General features: G+C 37.9%; 1 protein-coding gene across 4 annotated transcripts in view; it reads right to left on the bottom strand.

The window, feature by feature from the left end:
• HEPH (hephaestin) overlaps positions 1 to 26,170 on the bottom strand; it is a 134,774-nt gene that overhangs the window by 13,206 nt on the left and 95,398 nt on the right. The gene's annotated exons all lie outside the window — the stretch shown is intronic.

Raw genomic sequence — 26,170 nt, 5'->3', positions numbered from 1 at the left:
TTTTAATCTGTGTGTACTGATGATTCAAATAGCCAGATCTTTCTTGTCATTAAGTTGTAATCCAAAACCTTCAATCATATACTGGAATTTTTTATTTATGTATTTAATGGGATTAACAGAAATGAACACCTATGTACAAAATAGATAAGCTGCAATAATATACTGTATAGCACAAGGAATTGTAATTATCTAATAATATCATATAATGGAGAATAATATGCAAAAACTCTGAATCACAACGCTGCATATATGAAGTTAACATAATTTTGTAAATCAAAGATACGGGACGTCTTTTGAAAGTTGACCTGACAACACATAAAAAACTAAAATTGTTATGAATTCACCTTCCTCCTTTGGAAAAAAAAATGCTATTACTCAATCTGTGCTCCCAGTATCTAGTGATGACATCAAAATCCTCCTAATTACCCAGATTCAAAAATGTAGTTTACTTTGTCTCCCCACTCTCATGAATTTAAAATCCAACTAAATGGCAAGTCTTACTGATTGAACCTCTACATTATATTTTATAATCATATTCTCTTCCTTCCAATTCCTGATATTTTCGCTCCAGTTTAGATGATTATTTTAAAGACTGGACTAATACAAAACTTCCTAATTTGTTTCTCTGTCTCAAACTCTGGCTCTCTTCAATCCATCTTCCAACTGATATCATATTAATTTTATAACATCTTTATTGAGGTATTTTCAAACCAAAAATTTCACACATGTAAAGAGTACAAATCAATGGTTTTTAGTATATCCATAGAATTTTGTAATCATCACCACAATCAGTTTTAGGAAAATTATTACCATTAAAAAAGTTCCTGCACTCCTTAGCCTCATTCTCTAATCCATCTCACACCCAAGCCCTAGACAACCACTAATCTACTTTATGTCTCAATAGTTTTATTATTCTGAATATTTTATACAAATCAGATTATTCACAAGTCATGTCAGGAAGATAGCAGACTAAGGAGATCCCAATACTCACTTCTCCCTACAATAACCACCAAAACAAGGAATAAGCAGCTATATACCCACTTAATAATTCTGAGAGAGTTCCACAATACAAAGAATGTGTAACAACCCAGTGGGGCAAAAAAATTGAAGATAGGCAAATAAGTAAATGCAAGAAGTATCTTACCCACATCACTCCAGTCTGGCACAGCTAGGAATCAAGAGGTAATCCCCATGGTTGAAAAAGACAGCAGGAGAATTCCAGCAGCCCTCACTACCAGACTGTCTTTCTTTACACTCACCTTTCAACTGAACTTGGAGTCCATACCTCTCTGCCACCTCTACAAGAAGGACCCACCAACATTCTGTCACAACTCAAGAAGAAGCTGTAGCTTCTCTGCATTCCAGGAAGGAGCAGCCATCACCTCAACCTCAAGAAAAGCCTTCCCTTCCTTCCTCCCAAGAGAGAACCACTCCCTTGCCCCCCACCCCCAACTCAAGGATCCACAGTCAGTTGGTCCTTACTCCAAGAAGCTTCAGTTGTCCCACCTCCAGCTCCACAAGGAGTAACTACTGATATGTCACACCAGAGAAGAAATTGTTACTGCTCCACTCTCCTAGAAGAAGCCATCGCCACTGCATCCTTCTGAAAAGAAGCTACTGCTACTCCTTGCCGTCCCATATCCATAAAGAACTGCTGCCCTCTTTCCCCCTCCATTTGACAAGGAGCCACCAATGCTGCCTTTGCCAGAAGAAGTCACTGCTGCTCTGCATTTCACCAGAAGAAGCCACAACTGTTCCTTATGACCCCAAGAAAGAGCTGCTTCAACTCCCCAACCAAAGAGACACTGACACTTAGCTCGCCCCAAAAGGATCCATCAACACCTAACCCCTCAAAAATGAGCTGCTGAAGCACCCTTTCCCAACAGACAATTCACCTCTGTGTTCTCCCAGGGAAGGAGCCATTGGTGCACTAATACTCCTACACAAGGAGCTGCTGCCACGCAGCCTTCCAAAAAGATCCAACTCTACTCTGGCTTCCCTACTCAGAAGGAGCCACTGCTGCTCCACTCCCACCAGCTGCCACTTGCACCCTCTCCCCCAACAGGAGATGATCCTCTGCTGAGACACTACCACCACTGCAGCAGTGAGGGGCCCACAGAATTCTGGAGCCAAAGCTATTTCTGTGCATCACAGACACAGCTAGATGTGCACCCACATGTTGGACATAGTGTCAAGAGGAATGTTCTCAGTCATAATTCTGCCCCATGGTGGAAAAAGTGAACAGAAAGATCCAAGTAGTGAGAGTGTTAATAGCCCTGGAAGGGAGGGCAGATGTCCCAAAGCAGCAGGAGGAAATAAAACTGCAAGTGACAGACTATTTTTTCTTTTCTTTTAAAATTCTGTGTTGTCATGATGACATCTGGTTCCATCTGAACTTAACTTTATCTCAAACCTTGAGCTAACCAATGCTTTTTTTTCTCATGGAAATGTCTTCCTTAGGCTATGTTAATGAACTAGGTATTTGCTTGGAAATCTGCCTTTCTTCAAGATTCAGGTCAATTGTTTTTTAGCCCAGGATGACTCACCTTATGCCAATGCTATCTCAAAGTGTATGTTGTGGGTGAGGGGTCTGGTGCAACTCTCTCAGTTTTGAGGTGTTTCCTTTCTCTAATTAGAATAGTTAATAGGTATATAACTCCTTGGTAAAAACTAGCAAGGGCACTCTTTCTGTCCCTTTCTGATATCTATGTCAGAAGCTTTCTCTCTTTTATACTTTAATAAAACTTTATTACACAAAAAGCACTGAGCAATCAAGTCTTATCACTGGCCCCAGATCGAATTCCTCTCCTCTGGAAGCCAAAAATCCTGGCATTGTTCACAACTCTCATCAGCAACTTTTCAGTAGCCTTTACCACCAAGGACTCCAATAGATCTTGTCACTACTGTGGACACCTGGAGACTTAGTTTCTGAAGATCACTGCAGTTTTCAGCTGATGGAACTGTATGTAGGCTATACCAGTGTGCCCTCCCCAGAGTCAGAGCCAGTGTCAAACAATCATAGAGCCAAAGCTATCATATTCTACCCAGCTAGCACCCTTGCATCCAAGTGTAGGAGAAGATCTTTCCCCATGGCAGCTAGTTCATAAAGTTTGGAAGAGGTGGTCAATCTTTCAAAAGTGGAGATACCATTGCAAATATAGAAAAACATGAATAATTAAGGAAATATGACACCATCAAATACCAACAAAGGAACATAGTTTTCCAGTAATCAGCTCCAACACAATGGAGATCTAAAAATTGCCTGACCAAAAAAATTTATTGTTTTTTAAAGTTCAGTGAGCTACAAGAGAACACAGAGAGACAATTTAACAAAATCAGGAAAGCAACCCATAAATAAAATGATAAGTTCAATAAAAATGATAAAGAATCAAACAAAAACTCTGGAGCTAAAAAAATATATATGTAATGATCTGATCAGTTCAGTTCAGTCACTCAGTCGTGTCTGACCCTTTGTGACCCCATGGACTGCAGCACACCAGGATTCCCTGTCCATCACCAACTCCCAGAGCCTACTCAAATTCATGTCCATCGTGCTGGTGATGCCATCCAAACATCTCATCCGCTGAAATCCCAGTCTCCTCTGGCCTTCAATCTTTCCCAGCATCAGGTGGCCAAAATATTGAAGATTCAGCTTCAGCATCAGTCCTTCCAATGAATATGCAGGACTGATTTCCTTTAGGATTAACTGGCTTGAACTCTGTGCTGTGTTCAAAGAGACTCTCAAAAGTCTTCTCCAAGACCACAGTTCAAAAGCATCAATTCTTCAGTGCTCAGCTTTCTTTATAGTCCAAATCTCAAATCCATACATGGCTACTGGATAAACCATAGCTTTGACTAGACGAACCTCTGTTGGTAAAATAACGTCACTGTTTTTTAATAGACGGACCTCTGTTGGTAAAATAACGTCACTGCTTTTTAATATGCTGTCTAGGTTGGTCATAACTTTTCTTCCAAAGAGCAAGCATCCTTTAATTTCATGACTGCAGTCACCATCTGCTGTGATTTTGGAGCCCCAGAAAATAAAGTCTCTCACCATTTCCATTGTTTCCCCATCTATTTGCATGAAGTAGTGGACCGGGTGCCATGATCTTTGTTTTCTGAATGTTGAGTTTTAAGCCAAATTTTTCACTCTCCTCTTTCACTTTCATCAAGATGTTCCTTAGTTCTTCGTTTTCTGCCTTAAGGGTCGTGTCATGTGCATATCTGAGGTTACTGATATTTCTCCTGGCAATCTTGATTCAAGCTTCTGCTTCATCCAGACCTGCATTTTGCATGATGTACCCTGCATATATGTTAAATAAGCAGGGTGACAATATACAGCCTTTACGTATCCTTTTCCTGATTTGGAACCAGTCTGTTGTTCCATGTTCAGTTCTAACTCTTGTTTCTTGACCTGCATGTATGGATGTGAGAGTTGGACTATATGGAAAGCTGAGCACTGAAGAATTGATGCTTTTGAACTGTGGTCTTGGAGAAGACTCTTGAGAATCTCTTGGACTGCAAGGAGATCCAATAAGTCCATCCTAAAGGAAATAAGTCCTGAATATTCATTGGAAGGACTGATGCTGAAGCTGAACTCCAATATTTTGGCCACCTGATGCAAAGAACTGATTCATTTGAAAAGACCCTGGTGCTGGGAAAGGAAGGCAGAAGGAGAAGGGAATGACAGAGGATGAGATGGTTGGATGGAATCACCGACTCAATGGACATGAGTGTGAATAAACTCCAGGAATTGGTGATGGAAAAAGAGGCCTGTCGTGCTGCAGTCCATGGGGTCACAAAGAGTCAGACATGACTGAGCAACTGAACTGAACGGAACTGAGATGAGTGCAATTGCACAATATTTTGAGCTTTCTTTGGCATTGCCTTTCTTTGGGATTGGAATGAAAACTGACCTTTTCCGGTCCTGTGGTCACTGCTGAGTTTTCCAGATTTGCTGGCATATTGAATACAGCACTTTAACAGCATCATCAATTAGGATTTGAAATAGCTCAACTGAAATTCCATGACCTCCACTAGATTTTTTGTAGTGATGATTCCTAAGGCCCACTTTACTTCTCAGTCCAGGATGTCTGGCTGTAGGTGAGTGATCACACCATTGTAGTTATCTGGGTCATGAAGATCTTTTTTGTATAGTTCTTCTGTGTATTCTTGCCACCTCTTAATATCTTCTGCTTCTGTTAGGTCCATACCATTTCTGTCCTTTATTGTACTCATCCTTGCATGAAATGTTCCCTTGGTATCTCTAATTTTCTTGAAGAGATCTCTAGTCTTTCCCAGTCTATTTTCCTCTACTTCTTCACTTTGGTCCCTGAGGAAGGCTTTCTTATCTCTCCTTGCTATTCTTTGGAACTCTGCATTCAATTGAGTATATCATTCCTTTTCCCCTTTGCCTTTAGCTTCCTTCTTTTCTCAACTATTTGAGAGGCCTTGTTGGACAACTGTTTTGCTTTTTTCATTTATTTTACTTGGAGATGGTCTTGATCAATGCCTCCTGTACAATGTCACAAACTTCCACCCATAGTTCTTCAGGCACTCTGTCTATCAGATCTAAATTCTTGAACCTATTTGTCACTTCCACTGTATAATTCTAAGGGATTTATTTACGTCATACCCGAATGGTCTAGGGGTTTTCCCTACTTTTTTCAAATTAAGTCTGAATTTGGCAATAAGGAGATCATGCTTTTGAACTTTTGTTTTGCTGAGCCACAGTCATCTCCTGGTCTTGTTTTTGCTGACTGTATAGAACTTCTCCATCTTTGGCTGCAAAGAATATAATCAATCAGATTTTGTTATTGACCATCTGGTGACGTCCATATGTAGAGTCTTCTCTTGTGTCATTGGAAGAGAGTGTTTGCTATGATGAGTGCATTCTCTTGGCAAAACTCTGTTAGCCTTTGACCTACTTCATTTTGTACTCCAAGGGCAAATTTGCCTGTTACTCCAGGTAGCTCTTGACTTCCTACTTTTGCATTCCAGTCACCTATAATGAAGATGACATCTTTTTTGGATGTTAGTTCTAGAAGGTTTTGTAGGTCTTCATAGATCCATTTGACTTCAGCTTCTCCAGCATACTTGTCGGGGCATAGACTTTGATTACTCTGATATTGAATGGTTTGCCTTGTAAACAACCAGAGATCATTCTGTCGTTTTTTGAGATTGCATCCAAGTAGTGCATTTCAGACTCTTTTATTGGCTATGATGGCTATTCCATTTTTTCTAAGAGATTCTTGCCCACAGTGGTAGATATAATGGTCATCTGAGTTAATTTCACCCATTCCAGTCCATTTTAGTTCGTTGATTCCTAAAACAGTAATGTTCACTCTTGCCATTCCTGTTTGACCACTTCCAATTTGCCTTGATTCATGGACCTAACATTTCAGGTTCCTATGCAATATTGCTCTTTACAGCATCAGATTTTACTTCCATCACCCGTCTCATCCACAAGTCAGTGTTGTTTTTGCTTTGGCTCTGTCTCTTCATTCTTTCTGAAGTTATTTCTCCACTCTTCTCCAGTAGCATATTTGACACCTATCGACCTGGGGAATTAATCTTTCAGGGTCATATCTTCTTGCCTTTTCATACTGTTCATGGGGTTCTCAAGGCAAGGAGACTGAAGTGGCTTGCCATTGCCTTCTCCAGTGGACCACGTTTTTGTCAGAACTCTCCACCATGATCCGTCCTTCTTGGGTGGCCCTACATGACATGACTTATCATTTTATTGTGTTGGGCAAGGCCATGATACATGTGATCTATCTGCCCTCTGATGGATAAGGATAAGAGGCTTATGGAAGCTTCCTGATGGGAGAGACTGATTGAGGGGAAAACTGGGTCTTGTTCTGATGGGTGGGTCCATGTTCAGTAAATCCTTAATCCAACTTTCTGTTGATTGTTGTGGCTGTGTTCCCTCCATGTGGCTTGACCTGAGGCCAAACTGTGGTGGAGGTAATGAAGATAGTGGTGACCTCCTTCAAAAGGTCCCATGCACACACTGCTGCACTCGGTGCCTCCAACCCTACAGCAGGCCATCTCTGACCCACACCTCCACTGGAGACTCCTGGAAACTCGCAGACAAGTCTGGGTCAGTCTCTTGTGGGGGTCACTGCTCCTTTCTCCTGGGTCCTGGTGCACCAAGGTTTTTTGTGCCCTCCAAGAGTCTGTTTCCCCAGTCTTGTGTAAGCTCTAGCGTTTCTATGGTGGGGTTAATGGCAACCTCTTCCAAGAGGGCTTATGCCATACCCAGGTCTGCTGCACCCAGAGCCTCTGCCTCTGCAGCAGGCCACTGCTGACCTGTACCTCCATAGGAGACACTCAGACACAATTCTGGCTCAGTCTCTGTAGGTTGGGCGTGTGTTTTGTGCCCTTCCCTGCTCTGAGCAGCTCAGGCAACCAGGTGCTTGGCCAGCACATTGTCCCAGGTGGGCCATATGTCTTAATCAGCTCCCAGGTCAGGACCACTAGGTTTCCCAGGTGCACCATGAGAGCACCATCTCAGGTGTGCTGTATGTCTCCTCTGGAGAGCTGATCTTAGGCTATGACCCTCCTGGTGGATGTCAACCATACAGTATCTCAGAAAGATGTGGTTAGCAGCTGGGAGCCTGCTCACAGTTCGGTGGAAGATGCAGCAGCCCTTTGCCTTACATCTTTGGCTGTTGCAAACCTGCCCCTCTGCCTTTGGGTGGGGGTGGGTGGGGAGGGGCTAGGTACCAGTGGCTAGCTCTCCTTTGGTATTCAGTCAATCCTTTGCTCTGTGAGCGGGCCAAGCTGCACTTTAGGTTGTTAGGTTATAGCCTTTTGCAGGAAAGTTCTTTTTTCTGCAGTTGTGGTTAGGTATGTATTCTGAGGGTTTTTTGTTTTGTTTTTTTTTCTCCCAGTTATGTGGCCTTCTGAGATTCCAAAACTCCCTACAGACCCTCTGTGAGAGGGTTTCCTACTGTGTGGAAAGTTCTCCTGCTTCATAACTTCCTCCTCAGAGCAGGTCTCCATCCCTAACTCTTATGTATATTTTTTTGTCTCTTATATTTTGTCCTACCTCCTTTTTAAGATAATGGGCTGCCTTTATGGGTACCTGGTGTCCTCTGCCAGTGTTCAGAAGTTGTTTTGTGGAAGTTGCTTAGCATTCAAATGATCTTTTGATGAATTTGTAGGGGAGAAAGTATATGATAGGATAAGGGAAAAAGAGAGATTGATCAAGCAGAAGAGAGAACCTGTGAACTTGAAGATAATTCATTTGAAGAATTGATCATTCATTTCTTACAAGAAGAAACAAAAAAGAAAGGAAGAAGCAAAATGAGTAAAGTAAGGCTATGGGATTTATGGGATACCATAAGACAATTGACATGCATTATGGGAGTTACGAAGGAGAAGAGAGAGAAAGAGGGGCAGAAAGCCTATTTAAAGGAATGATGGCTGAAAACTTCCCAAATTCCAAAAATGAAACAGACATCCAAATTCATGAAACTCATGTGGGCTCACTTAGTCGTGTCCAACTCTTATGACTGCATGGATTGTAGCCCACCAGGCTCCTTTGTCCATTGGATTTTACAGGCAAGAATACTAGGGTGGGTTTCCATTTCCTCCTCCAGAAGATCTTTCCAACCCAGAGATTGAACTCACATCTTCTGTTTTAGCAGGCAGATTATTTACCACTGAGTCACATGGGAAGCTCCTCATGAAACTCAACATTTCTCAAATAAGATCATCCCAAAGAAGACTGCACTTAGATATAAACAAAATTTCAAAAGTTAAATACACAGAATTTTGAAAGCAGCAAGAAAAGCAATTCACATATAGGGGGACGCTCATAAGACTAAAGACGATTTTTCAACAGAAACCGAGCAGGCTAAGAAAGAGTGGGCTGCTATACTCAAAGTATTGGAAGAAAAAAATTCAGTCAGGAATTTATAAAAATTATAAAATTACACATTAAAAATGAAGAAAATATAAAACAAAATCTTTCCAAGACCAAAAACAAAAAACTGAGTAAATTCATCACTACTAGATATGCCAATTAAAAAAAATTAATTTTAAAAAGATGACTATAATATAGCAGAAAAAATAGATTTTAAGTCTAAAACTGTCTCTAGAAACAAATGTCACTATATAATGATAAATGGGTCAATTCAAAAAGAAGATTTAGCAATGATAAATATAGGCATACTCAACATTAGAGTACCTAAATATATAAAGCAAATAATGACAGCTTTGAAGGCAAAAATTGACAGCGAGACAATACTAGTAAAGTGCTTCAATATCCTAGTTACAATAATGAATATGACATCTAAACAGAAAGTCAATAAAGAAACATCTGACCTGAAAAATACCATATACCAAATGGACCTAACAGTGATACACATGAGATTTAATCACTTATCATGAATTTCCCAACATAGACAATCCCAGGGCTATAAGGCTTCATATGTGAATTCTATCAAACACTCAAAGAAGAATTAATGACAATATTTCTTTAAATTATTTCAAAAAAGAGAAGAAATGCTTTCAGATTCATTTTATGAAATGAGCCTTACAATGATAGTAAAACCAAAGACATAATTACAAGGAAAGAAAACTGCAGGCCAATATCCCTAATAAATACAGATGCAAAATCATCAATAAAATACTAGCAAACTAAATTCAATAGCATGTTAAAAGGATGATACATTGTAAACCAGTGGTATTTATCCCTGGTATGCTAAGGTAGTAAGATATATGCAAATATATTAATGCAATGAACCACACATTTAAAAAAAAAAGAAAAAAATACATGACCATCTCAATGTATACCAAAAAATAAATAAATAAAAATTAACATTTCATTCATGATTAAAATTCTTAAAAAAATAGGTATAGAAGGAATTTCTCTCAACACAATAACAGCCATTTATGAAAAGCCCACAATTAGCATCACAGTCAGTGGAGAAAAATTGAAAACTTTCTTTCTAAGAGTCAGTAAAGGCAAGGATGTTGACTCTTGTTACTTCCATTTGACATAGTACTGGAAGCCTTTAACCAGAACAATCAGATAAGAAAAATATTTTTTTAAAGACATCCAAATCAGAAAGGAAAACGTGAAAGTATCTGTAAATAAAATGATTTTATATTGCAAAATCTCTAAAGACTCAACAAAAATTGTAGAATTAATAAACATATTTAGCAAATATGTAGTATAAAAGCATACAAAAATCTGTTGTATTTCTATACACAGACAACAAACTGCTTGAAAAGGAAATTAGTAAAACTATCCCTTTCACAATACAAAACATTTTAAAATATATCTAGGAATAAACTTAACCAAAGAGGAGAAAGACATGTACACTGAAGATTATAAAATCTTAATTAAAAAAAAATAATGTTGAAGAAGTTATGACTAAATGGAACAATGCCCTGTGCTCATGAACTGGAATAATTAATATTGTTATTATTAACTATATAGTCCATGGAATTCTCCAGGCCAGCAACTGGAGTGGGTAGCCTTTTCCTTCTCCAGGGGATCTTCCCAACCCAGGGATTGAACCCAGGTCTCCTGCATTGCAGGCAGATTTTTTACCAGCTGAGACACAAGGGAAGGCCAAGAATACTGGAGTGGGTAGCCTATCCCTTTTCCAGTGGATCTTCCTGACCCAGGAATCGAATTGGGGTTTCCTGCATAGCAGGCAGATTCTTTACCAATTGAGCTATGATGGAAGCCCAATTAATATTGTTAAAATTCCTATATTATCCAAAGTGATCTACAGATTCAATGAAATATTTATCAAAATTCCAATGGCATTTGTACAGGAATAGAAAAATATACTAAAATTTCTATGGAACCACAAAAGACACAGAATAATCCAAGAAATCTTGATCAAGAAGAAAGCTGGAAGCATCATTTTTCCAGAACTAAAACATATTACAAAGCTACAGTAATCAAAAAAGCATGGTATTGGCATATATGTTTACATTTATATTTATATATTAGAACAACAGAATAAAAAGAAATTCATGGATCTACAAGCAACCAAACTTGAATTAATTAACTGTTTTTAATTGAATTACAATTAATCTGCAATGTCATGTTAGCTTCCATTATAGATTCTTGCAAGACATTGAGTATAGTTTCCATGCTATACATTAGGTCCTTTATTGTTTATTTATATAATAGTGTGTGCATGCTAATCCCAAACTCTTAACTTATCTCTCCCCTCAACTCCTGCTATTCCCTTTGGTGAACATAAGATTTTTTTCTGTCTGTGAGTCTCTTTCTGTTTTGTAAATAATTTCTTGTATAATTTCTTTAGATTCTACATATAAGTGATATCGTATGATAATCATCTTTCTCTATGTGACTTACCTCATTTAGTTTGACAGTCTCTAGGTCCATCCATGTTGCTACAAGTGGCATTTTTTTTTTTTCATTTATTTTTATGGCTGAGTAAACTGGGTAAAGATGATGTGGTATATATACCACATTGTCCACATCATCTTTATCCATTCCTTTGTCAACAGACATTTTAGGTTGCCTTCATTTCTTGGCTTTTGCTAATAGTGCTTCTATGAACACTGGAGTGCATATATATTTCTGAATTATAGTTTTCTGCAGATATATGTCCAGAAGTGGGATTGCAGCATCATATGATAACTATTTTCTTTTTTTTTTTTTGCTTTTTAAGCAACCTCCATTCTATTCTCCATAGTGAATGCACCAATTTACATTTCCACAGGAAAGTGATCTTTGACAAGTGTTCAAGAAACATACAATGAGGAAAGGATATTGTCTTCCATAAACGATGTATAGAAAACAATATTCAACAGTAAACAATGACATTGGATCCTTATCTCACATAATACACAAAAATCAATTCAAAATGGATTAAAATTCTTACATATAGGATCTTAAACCATAAAACTAATAGAAGAAAATATTGTGGAAAAGTTTCTTGATATTAGTTGTTGCAATGATTTTTTAGATATGACATCTAAAGCAAAGCTGGCCAAAGCAAACATAGTAACTCTGTCTATAATCACCAAAAGTCTGGAACCAATTCAAATGTCTTTTAATGGGTAAACGAATAAAATGTGCTACATATATGCACTAAAAAGGAAATACCTATCAATACATATAATAACACTGATAAATAATAGTAAAGGCATTATGCTGAATAAAAGAAATCAGTCTCAAAAATGTACTTACTATATGATTCCACTTATATTAGAATTATGGAAAATGTGAAGCTATAGTTATAGTGACCATTTTAATGGTTGTCAAGATTTAGTGGTTAGAGGAGGGTATGACTACAAACCCCTTCATGGATCACCACCTTGTAATGGTGAAGGAGCTTTTGTAACTCAGTGAGGATATGAGCCATGCCATGAAGGGCTAACCAAGATGGATGGAGCATAGTGAAGAGTTCTGACAGAACGTGATCCACTGGGGGAGGAAATGCAAACCATCCCAGTATTCTTGTTGCAAGAACTCCAGAAACAGTATGAAAAGGCAAAAAGATATGACACTAGATGAGTCCCTCCCCAGATCTGAAAGTGTCAGATATGCTACTGGGGAAGAATGGAGGAAATTACTAATAACTACAGAAATAATGAAGAGGCTGGGCCAAAGTGGAAATGATTTCCAGCTGTGGTTGTGTCTGGTGGTGAAAGTAAAGTCTGAAGCTGTAAAACAGTATTTCATAGGAACCTGGAATAGTAGGTCCATGAATCAAGGTAAATTGGACATGGTCAAGTAGGAGATGGCAAAATTGAGCATTGACATATTAAGAACCAGTGAATTAAAATGGACAAATTTAATTCAGATGACCATTATATATACGACTGTGAGTGAGAATCCCTAAGAAGAAATAGAGTAGCTCTCATAGTCAACAAAAGAGTCTGAAATGTAGTACTCGGGTGCAGTCTCAAAAATGACAAAATGATCTCAGTTTGTTTCCAAGGTAAAGCAATCAACATCACGGTAATCCAAGTTTATGCCCAAACGACTGATGCAACAGTCAAGAAGCAACAGTTTGAATTGGATATGGATCAACTAATGGGTTCCAAATTGGGAAAGGCATATGTCAAGGCTGCATATTGTCACCTTGCTTGTTTAACTTATATACAGAGTATATCATGTAAAATTCCATGCTGGATGAATCACAAGCTGCAATCAAGATTGCCTGGAGAAATATCAACAACTTCAGATATGTAGATGATACCAGTCTAATGGCTGAAACTGAAGAGGGACTAAAGGTGAAAAAGGAGAGTGAAAAAGCTGCCTTAAAACTCAACATTCAAAAAAATAAGATCATGGCATATGGTCCCATCCTTTATGGCAAATAGAAAGGAAAAAAATGGAAACAATGAAAGAATTTATTTTCTTGGACTCCAAAATCACTGAAGGCAATTACTACAGCCACAAAATTAAAAGACACTTGCTCCTTGGAAGGAAAACTATGAGAAACCTAGATAGCACATCAAAAAGCAAAGACATCACTTTGCTGGAAAATGTCCATATAGTCAAAGCTATGGTTTTTCCAGTAGTCATGTGTGGATGTGAGTTGAACCATAATGAAGGTGTCAAAGAATTGATGTTTTTGAACTGTGATGCTGGAGAAGACCCTTGAGAGTCCCTTGACAGCAAGGAGATCAAATCAGTCAACCTTTAAGGAAATCAGTCCTGAATATTCATTGGAAGAACTGATGCTGAAACTGAAGCTCCAATCTTTGACCACCTGATGTGAGAAGCTGACTCATTAGAAAAGACCGTGATCCTGGGAAAGATTGAGGGCAAATGGAGAAGTGGGCAGCAGAGGATGAGATGGTAGCATCATCTACAGTCTCCAGTAAGATAGCATCACTGACTCAATGCACATGAATCTGAGCAAACTCTGGGAGATAGAGAAGGACAGTGGAGCCTTGAGTGCTGCAGTCCATGGGGTCACAAAGAGTCGGACACAACTGAGCAACTGAACAACAACAACAGCAGCAACAATTATCAAAAACAGAGATAGTGTGAGGGTCAAATTTGGATATGGGGATAGATGTATACATGCTACTATATGTAAAATAAATAATAAGAACCTACTGTATAGCACAGAGAACTCTATTCAATACTCTGTAATGGCCTACATGGGAAAATAATCTTTAAAAAGAGTGAATATATGTATAACTGATTTACTTTACTATACATCTGAATTTAACTGGGGAATATTATATATCAATTATACTCCAATAAAAAAATTAAAAGCAATAAAGATAGCAAGCATTGGTGAGGATGTAGAGAAGTGGGAATCCTTGTGTATTGTTGATGAAGTGAAGTTAAAGTTGCTCAGTTGTGCCCGACTCTTTGCAACTCCATTTTCCAGGCCAGAATACTGGAGTGGGTAGCCTTTCCATTTTCCAAGGGATCTTCCCAACCCAGGGATCGAACCCAGGTCTCCTGTATTGCAGGAGGATTCTTTACCAATTGAGCCACAACGGAAGCTCAAGAATACCAGAGTGTGTAGCCTATCCCTTCTCCAGGAGATCTTCCTGATCCAGGAATCAAACTGGGGTCTCCTGTATTGCAGCTGGATTCTTTACAAACTGAGCTATCAGGGAAGCATGTAAATTAATATAGCCATTATGTAAAATAGTATGGAAGTTCCTTAAAAAGTCAAAAATAGGACTATTATTTGATACAACAATTCTATTTCTGGTTATATAGCCAAAGGAAATGAAATTGAGATCTTGAAGAGATATCTCCACTCCCATATTCTTTACAGTATGATTCATAATAGCCAAGATATGAAAATCCACATATATATGCAAATTACCTGTCTATCATCTATGATGGAATACTATTCAGCCTTAAAAATGTTGCCATTTGAGGCAACTAAACTAACTGGGAAAGAATTATGCTGGGTGAAATAAAACAAATAGTGTATGATCTCACTTAATGCATGCTCAGTTGCTCAGTTGTGTGTGACTGTTTGTGACCCCATGGGCTATACCCATCAGGCTCCTCTGTCCATGGGGTTATCCCACCAAGAATCCTGGAGTGGATCGGCATTTCGTCCTCCAGGTGATCATCCTGATCCAGGGATTGAATCCACAGCTCCTTCATTGGCATGCAGATTCTTTACCACTGAGCCACCTGGGAAGTCCATTATCTCACTTATATGTGGAATCTAAAATGGTCAAATGGAAATTGAAAGTAGAATGATGGATATTAGCAGTAGATAGAGGAGGACATTGGGAGATATTGGTCAAGAGATACACAGTTTCAGCTATGCAAGATGAATACATTCTGGAGAATTGATATACATCAATGTTTCTATAATTGACAAATTATGTCATATACTTGAGATTTGCTAGGACAGTAGATCTTGGGTTTTCTCAATGCATGCACACACAGAAACACAGGAGAAAGTAATAGCTATGTCAGGCATTGGATATATTGACTAGCTTGAATGTGTTGAGCATTCACAATGTGTATGTATACTGACTTTTCAGATTGTATGCCTTAAATATATACGTTTTGATCAATTATACCTCAATAAATCTGTGAAAAAGACAAATTGAATCATACAGGAAATTTCCTTTTGTGATTGGATTCCTTCATTTAGCATAATACTTTCACTGTCCACCAATGCTGCAGCATATATTTAGCACTTAATTTCTTTTTATTGTCAAAAATATTTCATTTTATGGCTATAATGTATTGTATTCATCTATTCATGAGTTGATAGACATGTGAGTCACTTCCATATTTTGGCTGTTAATGAATAATGCTGCTATGAACATTCGTGTACAAGTTTTGTGTGGACATTTGTTTTTATTTCTCTTGGGTATATACATAGTGATGGAATCACTGGGTCATATGTGCAACCATTTGAGGATTTGCCAAACTGTTTCCTAATGGAATTACCATTTTTATTTCCTATCAGTAATGGATGAGGGTTTCAATTTCACCATATCTTCATGAAAACTAGTTACTGCCTGTCTTTTTTTAGTTTAGCCATCTTAGTGGATGAGAAGTTTTACTCATTGTAGTTTTTATTTGCATTTCCCTGATGACTAATGATGTTGAATGACTTTTAATATACTTATTGGCCATTTTTTATATCTTCTTTGAAGAAATATCTGTTCAAACTCTTTGCCTGCTCTTAATTGGGTTATTTGGTTTCTTGATAATAGCACTGTCAAGTAATAAAAACACTGAGTTATAATTATTTTTATATCCTAGATACTAGCCTTTAATAAGATACATGATTTGCAAATTTTTCTCCCACTTTGTGCATTATCTTTGCATTTTCTTGATAGTGCCTTTGAAGTACTGCTTCTGCTGCTGCTGCTAAATCGCTTCAGTTGTGCCCGACTCTGTGTGACCCCATAGACCCCAGAGACCATCAGGCTCCCCCATCCCTGGGATTCTCAAGGCAAGAATACTGGAGTGGGTTGCCATTTCCTTCTCCAATGCATGAAAGTGAAGAGTGAAAGTGAAGTCGCTCAGTTGTGTCCGACTCTTAGCAACCCCATGAACTGCAGCCTACCAGGCTCCTCCGTCCATGGGATTTTCCAGGCAAGAGTACTGGAGTGGGATGCCATTTCCTTCTCCGCTTTGAAGTACAAAAGTTCTTAATTTTGAGGAAGCCCAATATATTTATTTTTAATTTGATCACTTGTACTTTGGTGTTGTATCTAAGTAAAACATTCAAGATCATGAAAATTTGATGTTTTCTCCTAAGAATTTTATAGCTTTAGCTCTTACATTTAGATCTTTGACTCATTTTGAATTAATTTCTCTAAATGGTGTGAGGTAGGGTATCCAATTCCATTGTTTTGCTTATAGATATCCACTATGTTTCAGCACCATTTGTTGAAAAAAAAAATGTTTTTATCCATTTAATTGTCTTGGCACTCATTGAAATAAATTGAACATAAATGTAACAGTTCATTTCTGAATTCTCAATCCTATTCCATTGATCTGTATAATCTAACTTTATGCCAGTACCACACAGTCTAGATTACTATAGTTTTGTAATAAGTTTTGAAATTGGTCAATGTGAGTTCTCCAACTTTGCCTCTTTTCTTTAAAATTGTCTTTGTTCCATGATTTTAATATTTCTAAAACCTGTTTGTTCATATCATTCCTATTTTCAAAAGGTTTTAATCTCTCAAAAGAGCAATCTCCATACTCTTTGCTGAAGAAACCAAGTCCTTCTTTGCTCAGTCCAGGCCTAAATTTTAAGCCTTGTCTCACACTTTTCCTGCTTCTTCAAAATATATACTGATCTCATCTCTGAGCATGCCCCATCCATTCTCAGCCATGTGCCTTTGATCACGTTATTCTCTTTACTAGACCACCCTGCAACCTCTTCACTGTGCTATACACTCCTTTATTCAACTACTTAATTAACAATTCTATTTGTCTATAATTTTCATCTTAAACTCAACACATCCAAAATATATCATTGGCTTCTCTCCAAAATCTATTCCTCCTCTAGTCTGTCCTATCTTAGTAAATAGTACCACCAATTATTCAAGCCAAAAATCAGGAGTTATCTTTTGTTTCTTTTCACTCTCTCATGTCTCAAGTCCATGAGCAAATTCTGACAAATCTACCTGAAAGATACATTATATATCCATCTCTACTGCTACAACCTTAGTACATGCCATTATCTTCTATTACTTGGACAACTACAATAACCAAATAACTGGCCCCTTGCATAATGCATGCCACATATAACAATATATTAATGAATGTAATCCTTTTATAAATATAAAGTAGACCACTCTGCACTCTTGTAGCAACTTCCCATTGTAACTAGAATATAATGAAAACACTTACCATTGTCTGCAAAGATCTATGTGATATATCAGTTTTAGTTTATTTCTCCTAATTGACTTCCTACTCTTCTCCATTTTGCTCAGTATGCACCAGATATACTGTCTCCTTCTTTCCTCAAGCACACTGAGATCATTTTGTATGAAGGTATTTTCACTTATGGTTCAAGCTATCCTGAAATTTTGTTAATACAGTTGGCTCCTACATATCATTTAAATATCAGTTTAAATATCACTGCTTCAGGAGGGGGCACTGTTCCGACTATAGTAGCCAAGCTTTCACCCTTGTATCCAGAATACACAGAGAACTCTCTAAAGTCAACAATATGAAAATAAACCACCCAATTAAAAATGGGAAAAACTTTGAAAACAGATTTCACTAAAGACGATGTAAGAATGACACACAAGCACATAAAATGCATTCAATATTTTTTAGCTATTTGGAAAATGTGAATTAAAACCACAGTTAGATATTACAACATATCTATGTGAATGACTAAAATTAAAAAAAAAAGTGATAACATCTAATGTGAACCAGCATATAGAAAAATTGGATTTCTCATACTTAGGTGGTGGAAATGCAAAATGGTACAGACACTCTGGAAAACAATTTGGAAATTCTTTATAAAAGTAAATATTGAGAGACAAGATGATAGAGAAGTAGATGGACATGGGGTACATCTTTCTCCATCGATGCATTAGGAACACACCTTCAGACACAGGTGATCTTGCAGAACACCAGCTAATAGCAGGCAAGAATCCCTGACCACCAGAAAGGAATATATAGATCCATGCAAAACTTGGTAGGATGAATCCGCCACAGGTGGATTCATTTTGATATTTGGCAAAACTAATACAATTATGTAAAGTTTAAAAATAAAATAAAATTAAAAAAAAAAAAACTTGGTAGGATGAAGGAAGGGAGGGAAAAAGAGGAGAGAGAGCAGAACTGAACCTACACCTGGAGGGTGAGAGAACTGAAGCAGGGGTCAGGTCCCCACATTAGGGCAATAGTCTGGGACAGAGGAGAATTTGAGGCTTTTGGAGAGTGCAGCAACTGATCTGTGACAGTCTGAATGGAATGAGAACCACACAGACAATCTTTGCACCACCCTACCCTGGACAGGGAAGTAAGTTGCCTGGAATGTGTGGCAGCTGGGAGCTGGAGCATAGGGATTAGAGAGCAATCCCAGGGTGAGGTCTGCTGTTGAGTGTGGGGAGACAGCCTGAGTTGATGTAAAAGAGGAGATCACAGAGGGAAATGCCTTTGGAGGAAAGTTGCACAGCCATGGAGGCAAGGCTATACTGCTGAGTCATGTGAAGAGGGTAGAGCCATCACTGTAGCCTCTCTCTTCCAACACACCAGCACAGGCAGCTGACCAATAAAGGCCCCAGAAAGGGCGGCTTTTAAGTGCCTGATGCACCAAGCAATAGAGGACTCCAGCCAGGCAGGCCCTTAAGTGCCTGATGTGCCAAGCAACAGAGAATGACCAAAGAGTCCCTTTGAACACCATCTGCCAGAGGCTAGCAAAATAACATAATAGTGCCATAGTTTCTGTGGCTGAGGCCACCAGCATCCTTGATTACTTGGTGCTGCCAGGATCACCACAATCCAAAAAGCTGCACCACCTCCATGCTCAATCCTCAATGGGGCAGAGCTGCCAGAGAATAGAAAAAAATCCTAATAGGGCCATATCTACTGTGTCAGTGGCCACTGGCTCCCCTGTGTAGCTGGCATTGATAGGGTCTCCATGATCCAAGCAGCCATGCCACAGCCATACCTGGTACTCCCTGGGGCAGAGCTAAGTCCTCCAGGGCAATCTCAGGAATAAACTCTTATGGATGACTCACATGCAGAGGTGGAGATAAAACCACAATTGAAACTCAGGGGCACTCTGGCTAAGGAAGAGGATCAAAAACCTTCCCAACAGATGTATAAGCTGAAACTAAATCCACACGATCACCTAGGCAGACTCTGTGCCTATGGAATATATAAAAAGACAATGAGAGTTCAAACAAAAGAAAACACACTAGTTTTGTCAGCTGTGAACATTGGAGGCAAGAAATAAAAGGAATCCAAATTGGAAAAGAAGAAGTCAAACTCTCACTGTTTGCAGATGACATGATCCTTTACATAGAAAACCCTAAAGGCTCCACCAGAAAATTATTAGAGATAATCAATGAATATAGTAAAATTGCAGGACATAAAATCAACACACAGAAATCCCTTGCATTCCTATACACTAATAATGAGAAAATAGAAAAAGAAATTAAGGAAACAATTCCATTTACCATTGCAATGAAAAGAATAAAATACTTAGGAATATATCTACCTAAAGAAAGAAAAGACCTATGTATAGAAAACTATAAAACACTGGTGAAAGAAATCAAAGAGGACACAAATAGATGGAGAAATATACCGTGTTCAAGGGTCAGAAGAATCAATACAGTGAAAATGAGTATACTACCCAAAGCAATCTATAGATTCAGTGCAATCCCTATCAAGATACCAACATAATTTTTCACAGAGCTAGAACAAATAATATCACAATTTGTATGGAAATACAAAAAACCTCGAATAGCCAAAGCGATCTTGGGAAAGAAGAATGGAACTGCAGGAATCAACCTGCCTGACTGCAGGCTCTACTACAAAGCCACCTCATCCAGACAGTATGGTACTGGCACAAAGCCAGAAATATAGATCAATGGAACAAAATAGAAAGCCCAGAGATAAATCCACACACCTATGGACACTTTATCTTTGACAAAGGAGGCAAGAATATACAATGGAAAAAAGACAATCTCTTTAACAAGTGGTGCTGGGAAAACTGGTCAACCATTTGTAAAAGAATGAAACTAGAACACTTTCTAACACCATACATAAAAATAAATTCAAAATGGATTAAAGATCTAAATGTAAGACCAGAAACTATAAAACTCCTAGAGGAAAACATAGGCAAAACACTCTCTGACATAAATCACATCATGATCCTCTATGACCCACCTACCTCCCAGCATAATGGAAATAAAAGCGAAATAAACAAATCGGACCTAATTAATAATAATAATAAAAAAAAAGCTTTTGCACAGCGAAGTAAACTATAAGCAAAGTGAAAGGACAGCCTTCAGAATGGGAGAAAATAATAGCAAATGAAGCAATGGACAAAGAATTAATCTCAAAAATACACAAGCAACTCCTGCAGCTCAATTCCAGAAAAATAAAAGACCCAATCAAAAAATGGGCCAAAGAACCCAACAGACAGTTATCCAAAGATGATGGCCATTTGGATGGATGTGAGATAATAACAGCAAAGGAAACAACTGACAAAGAATTTATTTCCAAAATATACAAGCAGCTCATGAATCTCAATACTGGAAAAACAAACAAACCAATCAAAAATGGGCAGAAGACTTAAACAGACGTTTCTCCAAAGAAGACAGAAATAGCCAATAAACAAATGAAAAGATGCACAATGTCCCTCATTATTAGGGAAATTATTTTTTTAATCACACTTTTCATTTCCTTTGTATACTTACGGGTTTCCCTTGTGGCTCAATGGGTAAAGAATCCACCTGCAATGTGGATACCTGGGTTCAATCCTTGGGTTGGGAAAATACCCTGAAGAAGGGAAAGGGTACCCATTCCAGTATTCTGGCCTGGAGAATTCCATGGACTGTATAGTCCATGGGATTGTAAAGAGTCGGACATGACTGAACAACTGAACTGAACTGAATTGATATCTTCAGGACATTCCATCCAAATTAAGAAGAATACACTCTCAAGTGCACATGGAACATTCCCCAGGATAGACCACATCTTGGGTCACAAATCAAGCCTCTCTAATTTAAGAAAATTAAAATCATATCAAGCATCTTTTCTGACCACAGTATGAGACTAGATATCAATTACAGGGAAAAAAATAAAAATCACAAACATATTGAGATTAAACAATATGTTCCTAAATAATAAACAGGTTACTGAAGAAATAAAAATGGAAATTAAAAAATTCCTAGAAACAAATAACAATAAAAACATGATGACCTGAAACCTATGGGACGCACCAAAGGCAGTTCCAAGAGGAAAGTTTGTAGCAATATAATCCCAACTCAATAAGTAAGAAAGACATTGAATGAATAGGCAACCTACCTTTACATCTAAAACAACTGAAAAAAAGAAGAAGAAGAAAACCCCAAAATTAGTGGAAGGAAAGAAATCATAAAGATCAGAGGAGAAATAAATAAAAAATAACTGAAGGAAACAGTAGCAAAGCTTAATAAAACTAAAATGTGATTCTTGGGAAGATAAACAAAACTGACAAACCATTAGCCAGTCTCACCAACTAAAAACTGGAAAGGAATCATATCAACAAAATTAGAAATGAAAAAAGAAAGGTTACAACAGGCAATGAAGAAATACAAAGGGTCACGAGAGACTATTATGAGCAACTATATGCCAATAAAATGGACAACCTGGAAGAAATGGACAGATTCTTAGAAAAGTTTAACCTTCCAAGACTGAACCAGGAAGAAATAGAAATTATGATGAAGCCAATTACAAGTGCTGAAATAAAAACTGTGATTTAAAAATCTACCAAAAAACAAAAGCCAATGGCCAGAAGGCTTCACAGGCAAATTCTATCAAACATTTGGAAAAGAATTAATGCCTATTCTTCTGAAACTCTTTTTAAAAAATTGCAAAAGAAGAAACACTTCCAAACTCATTCTATGGGGCCATAGTCACCCTGATACCAAAGCCAGAAAAAGACATCCAAAAAAAAGAAAGATAGAAAATTACAGACCAATAACACTGATATTGCAAAAATCCTCAACAAAATTCTGGTAAACAGAATTAAGCAACACATTGAAAAGATCATACACCACAATCAAATTGGGTTTATCCCAGGTATGCAGCAATTCTTCAGTACATGCAAATCAATCAATCTGATATACTATATTAATAAATGGTAAAAGATCTTCAAAAATGGTCATAGAAGGAACCTACCTCAACATAATAAAGGCCATATAAGATTAAACTCACAACAACATTATAATCATAGGTGAAAATAGGAAAACATTCTCTCTAAGGTCAGGAACAAGACAAGGGTGCCCACTATCATCACCATTATTCAATAGAGTTTGGAAGTCCTAGCTACAGCAACCAGAAAATATAAGAAATTAAAGGAATCCAGATTGGAAAAGGAGAAGTAAAATTCTGTTTGCACATGACATAATGCTATATATTGTTGTTGTTATTCAGCCATCCAGTCATGTCCTACTGTTTGCTATCCCATGGAAAGCAGTACACCAGGCTTCCCTGTCCTTCACTATCTCCCAGAGTTAGCCTATTGTGTCAATGATGCCATCAAATCTTCTCAACATCTGTCGCCCCATTGTCCTATTGCCTTCAATCTTTCCCAGCATCAGAGTCTTTTCCAATTAATCTGTTCTTTGCATCAGGTGGCCAAAGTATTGGAGCTTCAGCTTCAGCATTAGTCCTTCAAGTTAATATTCAGGACTGACTTCCTTTAGGATTGACTGGTTTGAACTCCTTGCTGTCTAAGGGACTCTCGAGAATACTCTCCAGCACCACAGTTCAAAAGCATCAATTCTTTGGTGCTCAGTTTTCTTTATGGTCCAACTCTCACATCCACACATGACTACTGGAAAAACCATTTATTTGACTAGGTTGACATTTATTGGCAAAGTAAACCAATAAGCAGTCTAGTTTTGTCATAGCTCTTCTTCCAAGTGTCTTTTAATTTCATGGCTGCAGTCACCATCTGCAGTGATTTTGGAGCCCAAGAAAAGAAACTCTCTCATTGTTGACATTGTTTCCCCATCTATTCCCCATGAAGTGATGGGGCTGGATGCCATGATCTTAGTTTTTTGAAAGTTGAGTTTTAAGCCAGCTTTTTCACTCTCCTCTTTCACTTTCATCAAGAGGCTCTTTAGTTCTTCTTCACTTTTTTCCATGAAGGTGGTGTCATCTGTATTTATGAGGTTGTTGATATTTCTTCTGGCAATCTTGCTTGCAGCTTGTGTTTCATCCAGCCTGGCATTTTGCATGATGTACTCTGAGTAGAAGTTAAATAAACAGGGTGACAATATACAGCTTTGACATACTCCTTTCCCAGTTTGGAACCAGTCTGTTCCATATCCAGTTCTAACTGTTGCTTCTTGAGCTACATACAAGTTTCTCAGGAGGCAGGCAAGGTGGTCTGGTATTCCCATCTTGAAGAATTTTCCACAGTTTGTTGTAATTCACACATTTAAAGGCTTTAGCACAATCAATGAAGCAGAAGTAGATGTTTTTTCTGAAATAATCTTGCTTTTTGTATAATCCAAGGGATTTTGGCAATTTGATCACTGGTTCCTCTGCCTTTCATAAATCTGGCCTGAACATTTGGAATTTCTCAGTTCACATGTTATTGAAGCCTAGCTTAGAGAATTTTGAGCAATACTTTACTAGCATGTGAGATGAGGGTGATTGTGCAGTAGTTTGAATATTCCTTGGCACTGTCTTTCTTTGGGATTGGAATGAAAACTGACCTTTTCCAGTCCTGTGGCCACCGCTGAGTTTTCCAAATTTGCTGACATATTGAGTGCAACACTTTAACAGCATCATCTTTTAGGATTTGAAAGAGTTCAGCTGGAATTCCATTACCTCCACTAGCTTTGTTCATAGTGATGCTTCCTAAGGCCCACTGACTTTGCACTCCAGGATGTCTGGCTCTAGGTGAGTGATCTTTCCATCATGGCTATCTGGGTCATTAAGATATTTTCTTTGTATAGTTCTTCTGTGTATTCTTGCCACTTCTTAATATCTTCTGCTTCTGTTAGGTCCATACTGTTACTGTCCTTTAATGTGCCCATCTTTGCATAGAAATGTTCCCTGGGTATCTCTAATTTTCTTGAAGAGATCTCTATTCTTTCTCATTTTATTGTTTTCCTCTATTTCTTTGCAGTGTTCACTTAGGAAGGCTTTCTTATCTCTCCTTGCTATTCTTTGGAACTTTGCATTCAAAGGGGTATATTATTCCTTTTCTCCTTTGCTTTCAGATGCTATGCATAGAAAACCCTAAAGATACTATCAGAAAATTACTAGAGCCAAACAATGAATTTAGCAAAGTCACAGGATACAAAATCAATACACAAATTACTTGCATTCTTTTACACTAACAACAAAAAATCAGAAAGAAAAATTAAGGAATCAATCCCATTTACCATTGCAACAAAAATAATAAAATACCTAAAAATAAATGTACCAAAGGGGAAAAAAAAGAGCTGTATACAGAAAACTATAAGACACTGATGAAAGAAATCAAAGATGATATAAACAAAAGGAAAGATTTTCCATGTTCCTTGTTGAAAAAATCAATATTGCAAAAAATACTATACCACTAAATGCAATCTACAGATTTAATGCAATCCATATCAAATTACCAGTGATATTTTTCACAGAACTAGAACAATAAATTTCACAATTCGTGTGGAAACACAAAAGACCCCAAATAGCCAAAGCAGTCTTGAGAATGAAGGATAGAGCTAGAGGAATCAACCTTTCTCACTTCAGACTATATTACAAAGCTACAGTTATCAAGACAGTATGGTACTGGCACCAAAACAGAAATATAGACCAATGGAACAAGATAGAAAGCTCAAAGTAATCCCACACACTCATGAGTACCTGATCTTTGACAAAGGAGGCAAAAATATAAAATGGAGAAAAGCGTCTCTTCAATGAGAGGTGCTGGGAAAACTGGACAGCTTTATGTAAAAAAGTGAAATTAAAACATTTCCTAACACCATACACTAAAATATACTCAAAATGGATTAAAAACCTAAATATAAGACCAGCAACTATAAAACTCTTTGAGGAAAACAAGAAGAACACTCTGTGACATAAACTACAAGATTCTCTATGACCTACCTTCACAGGTAATGAAAATAAAAACAAAACTAAATAAATAGGACCTAATGAAACTGAAAAGCTTTTGTACAGCAATGGAAACTATAAAAAAGGGTGAAAAGACAACTCTCAGTTCAGTTTAGTCACTCAGTCATGTCCGACTCTTTGCGACCCCATGAATTGCAGCACGCCATCACTGTCCATCCCTGTCCATCACCATCACCCGGAGTTCACTCAAACTCACGTCCATCAAGTCTGTGATGCCATCCAGCCATCTCATCCTCTGTCGTCCCCTTTTCCTCCTGCCCCCAATCCCTCCCAGCATCAGAGTCTTTTCCAAAGAGTCAACTCTTCGCATGAGGTGGCCAACATACTGGAGTTTCAGCTTTAGCATCATTCCTTCCAAAGAACACCCAGGGCTAATCTCCTTTAAAATGGACTGGT

Source organism: Bubalus bubalis, chromosome X (genome assembly GCF_019923935.1).
Source record: "Bubalus bubalis isolate 160015118507 breed Murrah chromosome X, NDDB_SH_1, whole genome shotgun sequence".
Taxonomy (NCBI): domain Eukaryota; kingdom Metazoa; phylum Chordata; class Mammalia; order Artiodactyla; family Bovidae; genus Bubalus; species Bubalus bubalis.
Note: the sequence above shows the minus strand (reverse complement) of the source record. Positions and strands in the feature narration are given on the sequence as shown.